This window comes from Apis dorsata, unplaced genomic scaffold (assembly GCF_000469605.1).
Source record: "Apis dorsata unplaced genomic scaffold, Apis dorsata 1.3 scaffold_168, whole genome shotgun sequence".
Taxonomy (NCBI): domain Eukaryota; kingdom Metazoa; phylum Arthropoda; class Insecta; order Hymenoptera; family Apidae; genus Apis; species Apis dorsata.
In genome coordinates, this window is record NW_006263456.1 from 151,627 (window position 1) to 159,040 (window position 7,414).

The following is a 7,414-nucleotide window of genomic DNA, read 5'->3' on the forward strand; positions in this document are numbered from 1 at the left end:
TTTCATATTATATCTTCTTTGTCGTTTTCCGCAAAGATTTACAAATCTTTATTAACACCGATTTATCATTCTCCTTCGAACGTAAAATATTTTCATTGAGTGTAAAAAATTATTTGTAATTATCTTTTTCCCTTATTTTACATTTACGTAGTTATCTGTCAACTAGAAATATTAATAACAACGAGATAACTTAGTTTGCAGATATTTTTAACGTAATGATTTATTTACCCAAGGATTTTTTTGTTTTTTTATTCGTTGTTAATCTTATTTTATCATTTTTTTTTCTTCTTTTTTTTTTTTTTTAAATATTATCTGTTACTTCGATGTAGCGTATATCTAAAATTAATTTACGTTCGTTAGTTGTTTTTTTTCTTTTTTTTGTTTTTTTATTCGTTGTTAATCTTATTTTATCATTTTTTTTTCTTCTTTTTTTTTTTTTTTAAATATTATCTGTTACTTCGATGTAGCGTATATCTAAAATTAATTTACGTTCGTTAGTCGTTTTTTTTCATTTATTATCCAATATTATTAGCATAATCCTTTTGCATAGTTGAACCGGTAATTATGTGTTTCATAAAGCTATTACGTATATGATAGAGGATATTCACAGTTAATATCTGTGAACACAAATAAAATCTCTATTAAACCGAGTCTTCTTATCTGGTAATGCTTTATTATTCAAACATTCTGTTATACGGCTATTTTTCGATCCCATCGAGAATTTATATATTACCTTCTCTATTGATAGAGAACCGTGTTACGCCAGTTTGATTATGGTATAATGTCCTCGTACGTCGTAATTAGTGAATAATTACGGCCACAATGACAAACAATAATGTAACGTTATTAACGCGGAAACGCATAGAGTTAACAGTACAGAAATTAGATAAGAGGTAATTAATAATCTTGATCATGGTAAAAGCGTATAAATTTTCGTATACATTTACTAATTGTTTACTAATGCAGGACAACTTACCATCGATGTCGTTTAAAAGCAGAAATTGCGTGTGTATTTTCAATTTTCAATATATACCACGAAGTACTACTTGGTATTATCGAGTTTTAATATGGATAGTCATGGATAGTAAGTCATTAATATAATCAAAAAATATCGAAAAATTAATCGAAAATATTATATGAAATAATAATATATTATGCAACTATAACTGATAACTAAAAAGAAAAAAAAAATACTATTCAATTTCGTAAATTAATTATTAAAATAATTATTGAAAAATTATATTAAAGATAAGATTAATACAATTTATTTTTTCATTTTTTTTTTTTTTTTTTAATTAATCCATATTACGCTCTGAATATTTCATGCTTTTTCATATCGTGTAAATAAAATTCAAATTTTTCATAAATGTTTTTAAATCTGTCCAATTTGATATTTGATCAAATTGAACGCGAAGCCAAAAGCGACCTCTTCAATTAACCTTTCGTTAGATGGTTCAAATGCGGCTTTTTTTTTTTATTCAAAGCAGCATCAACACGACGGTCGAATTTCGCCGTTACAATCGACGACTACACGCACGAGGCACAACGTACGTACGTTCGGCTCGTGTAAGTGAGCGAACGTGTAACGTGTGCAGACACGTACAATTTCACCCCGATAAAACGTTCCCATAGAGAGCCGGCGCACGGGGTGTCGTGGGAACCGTTTCACTCGATATAAAGCATAACGTACGCATTTTTATGGGGCGCGTAGACGTAGCCAAGTAGCTTGGGGATTTCTTTGTAATGAATCGACGATTCTTCTCCACCGACTTTCCCCCAATTTTCCCCTCCTTGCCTTGCCTTCGTCGATCGTGTAATGGAGTATTATGTTTCGAAAAAGAAGTGAGAAATTTGACTATTAGGTATTTGGAAATTTTTAGAAAGAGTTTGAAAGTAAAGAAACTTACTTATTTTCAAATTTTTATTGGCAAGTGGATAAGTTGATGTATTTTTTTTATTATGTTTGAAAAAGAAAGTGAGAAATTTGATTATTCAGGTATTTCTAAATTTTAGAAACAGTTTGAAATCTATTTTTTTTTTTTTTGATTATATATTTTCATTATAAATTTTCATTATAAATAAATATGTTGATTATTTCTAAATTTTAGAAAGAGTTTGAAATTTATTTTCAAATTTTTATTAGAAGTGAATAAATTGATTACGTTTGAAAAGATAGTAAGAAATTTGACTATTAGGTATTTGAAAATTTTTAAAAAGTTTGAATATAAAAAAATTTATTTATTTTCAAACTTTTATTATAAGTAAATAAATTGATTATGTAATACCGTATTAGAGATATTTCTAAATTTTAGAAGGAAAGTCAGAAATTTAGTTATTTTAAATATATTTATTTCCAAATATTAAAAGGAATAAAAAAAATGCATGTATTTTTACATTTTAGTTTGAAAAATTTGAAAAAAAAAAGTTTCAAATTTTAAAACGTGAAAGTGATAGCAAAACAAATTTTTAAATAACTTGTTTGTTGAGCAAATGAATCAATATTTGGGAAGTATAAATCTGGTGATTAACGTTTGTATTGATTCAAACGGATATTGGTGAACGGTTTTCTCATAACGATATATCGTAATACAATGTCTTGTACAAATTCGACGAAAATGTTAGTGCATCGATCGTCCTGTTCCCATTTCTTCGGTTCCGATGCGGATACCTGCAATCTGAGAAATCGATCCAACTGACTGTAAATTTCATTGATTCAATTATTATTAGTAACTTTAATATGATATGATATCATCAATTTAATGGATTTAAATTTTAAAGGAAAAAAATTGAATATTATTTAAAATATTTATTAAAATATATTTTAATTAAAATGTCTTGTTTTTAAAAGATAAAGTTTTGAAGCACCACTTCTTTTTAACTTAATTTTTTTTTTTTTGTATCTTCATCGATAATACGTACTCGATGAATAGAGATACGATTTTGAATCTAGGAAATTCATTCAAGGATTATCGAATTCAAAGGATTATTCAATTTAATCGATTTATTATCTATTTATCGAATATTATGAAAAAAGTAATATTACTGATTTAAATTATCGATCGATTAAATTATCTATCTATTATTCATTAATCTATTATCTATAAATTATCTATCTTTTATCTCATTAAAAGATAAAAGATACATGGAACTTCGAATTTTTCTATGTATCTTTAGAAACAAAAAAAATCCTTAAAGTATACTTCAACTAAGGGGAGAAGAATTGACATTATAATTTTCGAATATTCGATATTAAATTATCATCAATTTTCTTTTAACTTCTGTTTCTAGGGAAAAATTAATCGTTAAAAATATTTAATTTCTTAAATTTGCATATAAAAAGGACTATGCAAGAATGTATTTATCATCTTTTAAAATGAAACGTTTAATGAACCATTTTGAAAGTGTTATCAGTTGAAATAATATTTGCCATTTTAAAAGTTAAAATGTAAAAATAAGTATAAAGATAATCTTTTTTAAGTTTGAGTATTTTTTTTTATTTCATTTATTTATTGTTAAAATATTATTAAAAAATCGACAATACAAATATTTTATTAATTTACAATGTATCAATTATCGTATATATTTATAAAAATACTATTTTTATTCAAATTAATAATTCCGAAAAATAAAAAAAAAATAAAAAAAATAACAATAATTTTAGAATATATATTTTTTAAACAAAAAATATGCAATGTTTGTTTTTATGATTGCAGAAGAATAATAAAATAATGGGATATAACAAATTCGTAACAAGTTTTTTTTTTATATTTCAGATAAACCTCCTTCAGTTTACATTGGAAACAAATACTTATCGGTAAGTGTTTGAACGCATTTTTTTTTTCAATAATGGCTTATTCAAATATTTACAAATAACTTATTTAGAACTTATTTTAAATTTAAAAATTTAAATTAATTTAATTTAAAAATTTAAAAATAAAAAATCTCCTAAAGAGATTTAGGAATATCGATCGTTTATCTTTAAAATCAAAAGTCACTGATTTTAATTTTTCAAACTTTATCAATATGCAAAAATTTTTATCAAAAAATTAATGTGATATTTCAAGATCTTGTCTCGTTCAATAGTTAACCGTAACGGGTTGAACGGCGAATAATCGCGGGCAACGTTCGGGCAACATCGCGCGAAATCGGGTAAAATCGGATGATATCGGGCAACATCGATAAACCTCGGATAACAGACAATATACTTACAAGACTTAAAATCTTAAACCCTTGGCTCTTAATTTTGCCGCCCATAGCTAGTTCTAAATACCGTGGAGGACTTACTCGCGCAACAAACAGAACCGTATTACGTGAACTATACTTTCATCCCTCATAAGCATAGGATCTAAGCATGTGTCACGTTCTTAAAATCGTTTTTGTTTTTTAGAGGAAATGTTCACTTCGAGGAACTAGGGTTTTAACATCTGTTCACTTATTCATTTCCTGGGCATTGGAATATCGATACCACGTGTTTCCTATCTGTAGCATCTATTTCTTATATGGATGATGGCGGATTAAAAAAATGGATCAAAAATAAGCTCTTTGTAAGTGGGATGGGAATACGATATATTAATTATCAATTTAGAATCTATTAGATATTGAAATATACTTAATCTTACATCTTAAAGTCTATATCGAATTATCTAAAATTTTTTTATTTTTAATATTTTTTATTATGATGTGATTTATATAAAACATATCTAACAAATAATATATAAGTTTAAGTGTTCAAAAGAATCAAGAAGCTTTAACCAAAAAGCGTTATTTATATACGTACAAAACTATATGAATAAATCCGTATAAGGATGTACATTGTGATATGCGAAATAATATAGTATATTTACAATAAAATTGTTAAAGCTCGTCGTAGCACATGTTAGCCTTTGTACCTGTCGACTCGATGTTCATGGGAATACACCGGCATGTGGTTTATCTACAACCATATGGCGTATTGGTAAATATATGCGAAAAGAATAGAGTCCCATATAAAACGTTACTTTTTTATTACCATCATGATTTTAATACTATATCCATTATTCAAATCATCGGATGATTTGTCATATCTGACGCCTTTTTTAATTTTTTTTTTAATTTCATTTGGCCATCTTATATGTGAATTGTAGAATTAAATATCCAACAATTTTCACGCTATTGAAATCTGTACATGGAATTATTTCATTGACTTCACAATTTTTATCCTACACCTCCGTCTTCTTTTCACATTTTAAATTTTCGCGCGCGAAACGAATATCTTATTACACTAGATTTTAAAAGAATCTCTATCAAAAAATAATTATCACGAATGTTGTTAATTTATTTATTCGTTGAATAATATTCACCTTTTATCTTTGAATAACTTATAATTTAATCATTCTTTAAAATGTCAAAAAATTTAAAATTATCGAATTAAAATATAAAAATATAAAGAAATTATAAATATAAAGTTATACAGAATATTCCTCCGCGCCACGTTCGATATTCTTAACATTGGCAAAAATGTAAATCCGAAATCGCGGAGAGTTGGAAATGGCGCCGTTTATCGTTCTTAGTAAGTGTTTCCACCCCTCGATGTTTTCTCCCGTTGTCGCGTTTAAAGGCATCGTTGAGCCGCAAAGAGTGCCGTAAAGAGCAGAGAGTAAATGACGCATGCGAGAGATCTCCTCCGTGCAAGTTGATTCACCGTGACTCGTTCAATCGGAAAATGAAAATCAACTCCCGTCGTGGATCACTGCACGCGTAATGTCGTGATCGTTGTTGGATGGTACTTTCAAGTGTTTCGGATAATTTGTTAATCTCGATAATGGGAAATTACAATAATAGGAAATTGATTTTTCTTTTCCTTTTATTTTATGCATGTTATGTGGTGGTCTTTTGATCGTATATATCGTATTGGTCGGATCATGAATTATTATAATATTACGATAATAATTGGAATAATTAATTATATATATATAGATGTTTAATTTTATCTCTGATAGATATATTTTAATCGAGATATAAATTAATCGCATTTGTCGCGCAAAATATAGAATGCAAATTGAAATTATTAAATCAATATGTGAAATGTCATTTTTTTCAAACGAAATAATAAACATGATCATTTTTTTTTTCAATTTTTATTACGATTTGTTTTTAAATTTCATGGAAATATTATAAATTATTATTCTTACTCGAATTGTTAATAATAATCCTTAGCTGTTTCTTAATTTTAGTATTTCAGAATAATTAATATTTTCTTAACATACGCAGAAAAGATTTAAATTGTATTCTATGTGGTTCTTCTCTTGATGATATTAATCATATTGAACATTTTATTATTTTCCTTCTCAACTTTATTATATTATTATTCTTTTATCGTTTCTTTCTTGAATTGAATTATTGATACATTTCACATGAATAAATTAAAATTGACAAATATATAAAATTGATCAATGTTTTGGGTTAAAATATTCATTTCATTTAAATTTAAAATCAACATGAAAATAATAATCTTAATAAATTGTTTAAAGTATCGTATTTTTTAAAGTATTAATTCGTTCGTTATTTTTATCATAAATAAATTTTCAACATACTTTTTTATATCTATCTAAGCTATAAATTTACCATATAAAATTTGTCCATTTACAGTTGTCAGTGAAATTTAGTTTTCATGAATAATAAAATTTCTATTCATCCACTTTCTTTCAATACTACTTTCCTCGTTATATTTTATTATGAAAATGTTTCTTTTCACTTTCAACGAGCGTAAATTACATTATACATCAAAAGTCCTTCTTGGCAAAATTAGTCTTTCTAGAAATTATCTCTTAAACTACTATCCAACCACCGTAGAATTTAGTCATATCTCATTATTTTTTATCATCATTCTTCTCTCTATCTTTACTATTCCGACTACTAGTATAAAAACTTTCCAATTGAAACTCTCTCTCCCATTCTGTAAAATTACAACTAAAATTACATTTTCGTCTCCGTTATTCTCCAAAAAATAAAATATCGTTTTAAGAATTAATTTGAAAAAAACCTCGTTATTTCTTCTTTTGAAAAGAAGATCCTTCAAAAAAAAGGAAACCAACATTTTCCATTCCATTTCTTCCATACTACCTAAAACCACTCAACTTGATAAAATGTTTTAACACTTATCATTCCACACTCCATGCTCGCATACCGAGAATATTTCTTCTTATTGCATACCATCAGGTGGCTGATTACACTTATACACCTCGTCATCTCTTTTCTGCTCGTCCACGCGCCTTGCCTTCCCTGCTCGCTTCCTCCCCCTCTTCTATCTCTAATCTACTCGAGCTTGCCACGAGCGCAAAGCGACTAGAAAAAGCAAACGTGGAAGGTTGCGGCGATAGCTGAAAGTCACCCTTCCTCGAATTCACCTTCCACCATCCACCAAGTGCTCTTTTCC

At 27.0% G+C, this 7,414-nt stretch overlaps 1 long non-coding RNA gene across 1 annotated transcript in view; it reads left to right on the forward strand.

Moving 5' to 3' along the window:
- The window catches only part of LOC116185385, a 26,066-nt gene extending 21,211 nt beyond the window's left edge, over window positions 1-4,855 (forward strand). Inside the window, exons 2-3 of the long non-coding RNA XR_004150226.1 lie at window positions 3,774-3,814; window positions 4,084-4,855. This is a non-coding gene — a long non-coding RNA (uncharacterized LOC116185385). The remainder of the gene's footprint in view (window positions 1-3,773; window positions 3,815-4,083) is intronic.
- The last annotated feature ends 2,559 nt before the right edge of the window (window positions 4,856-7,414 follow it).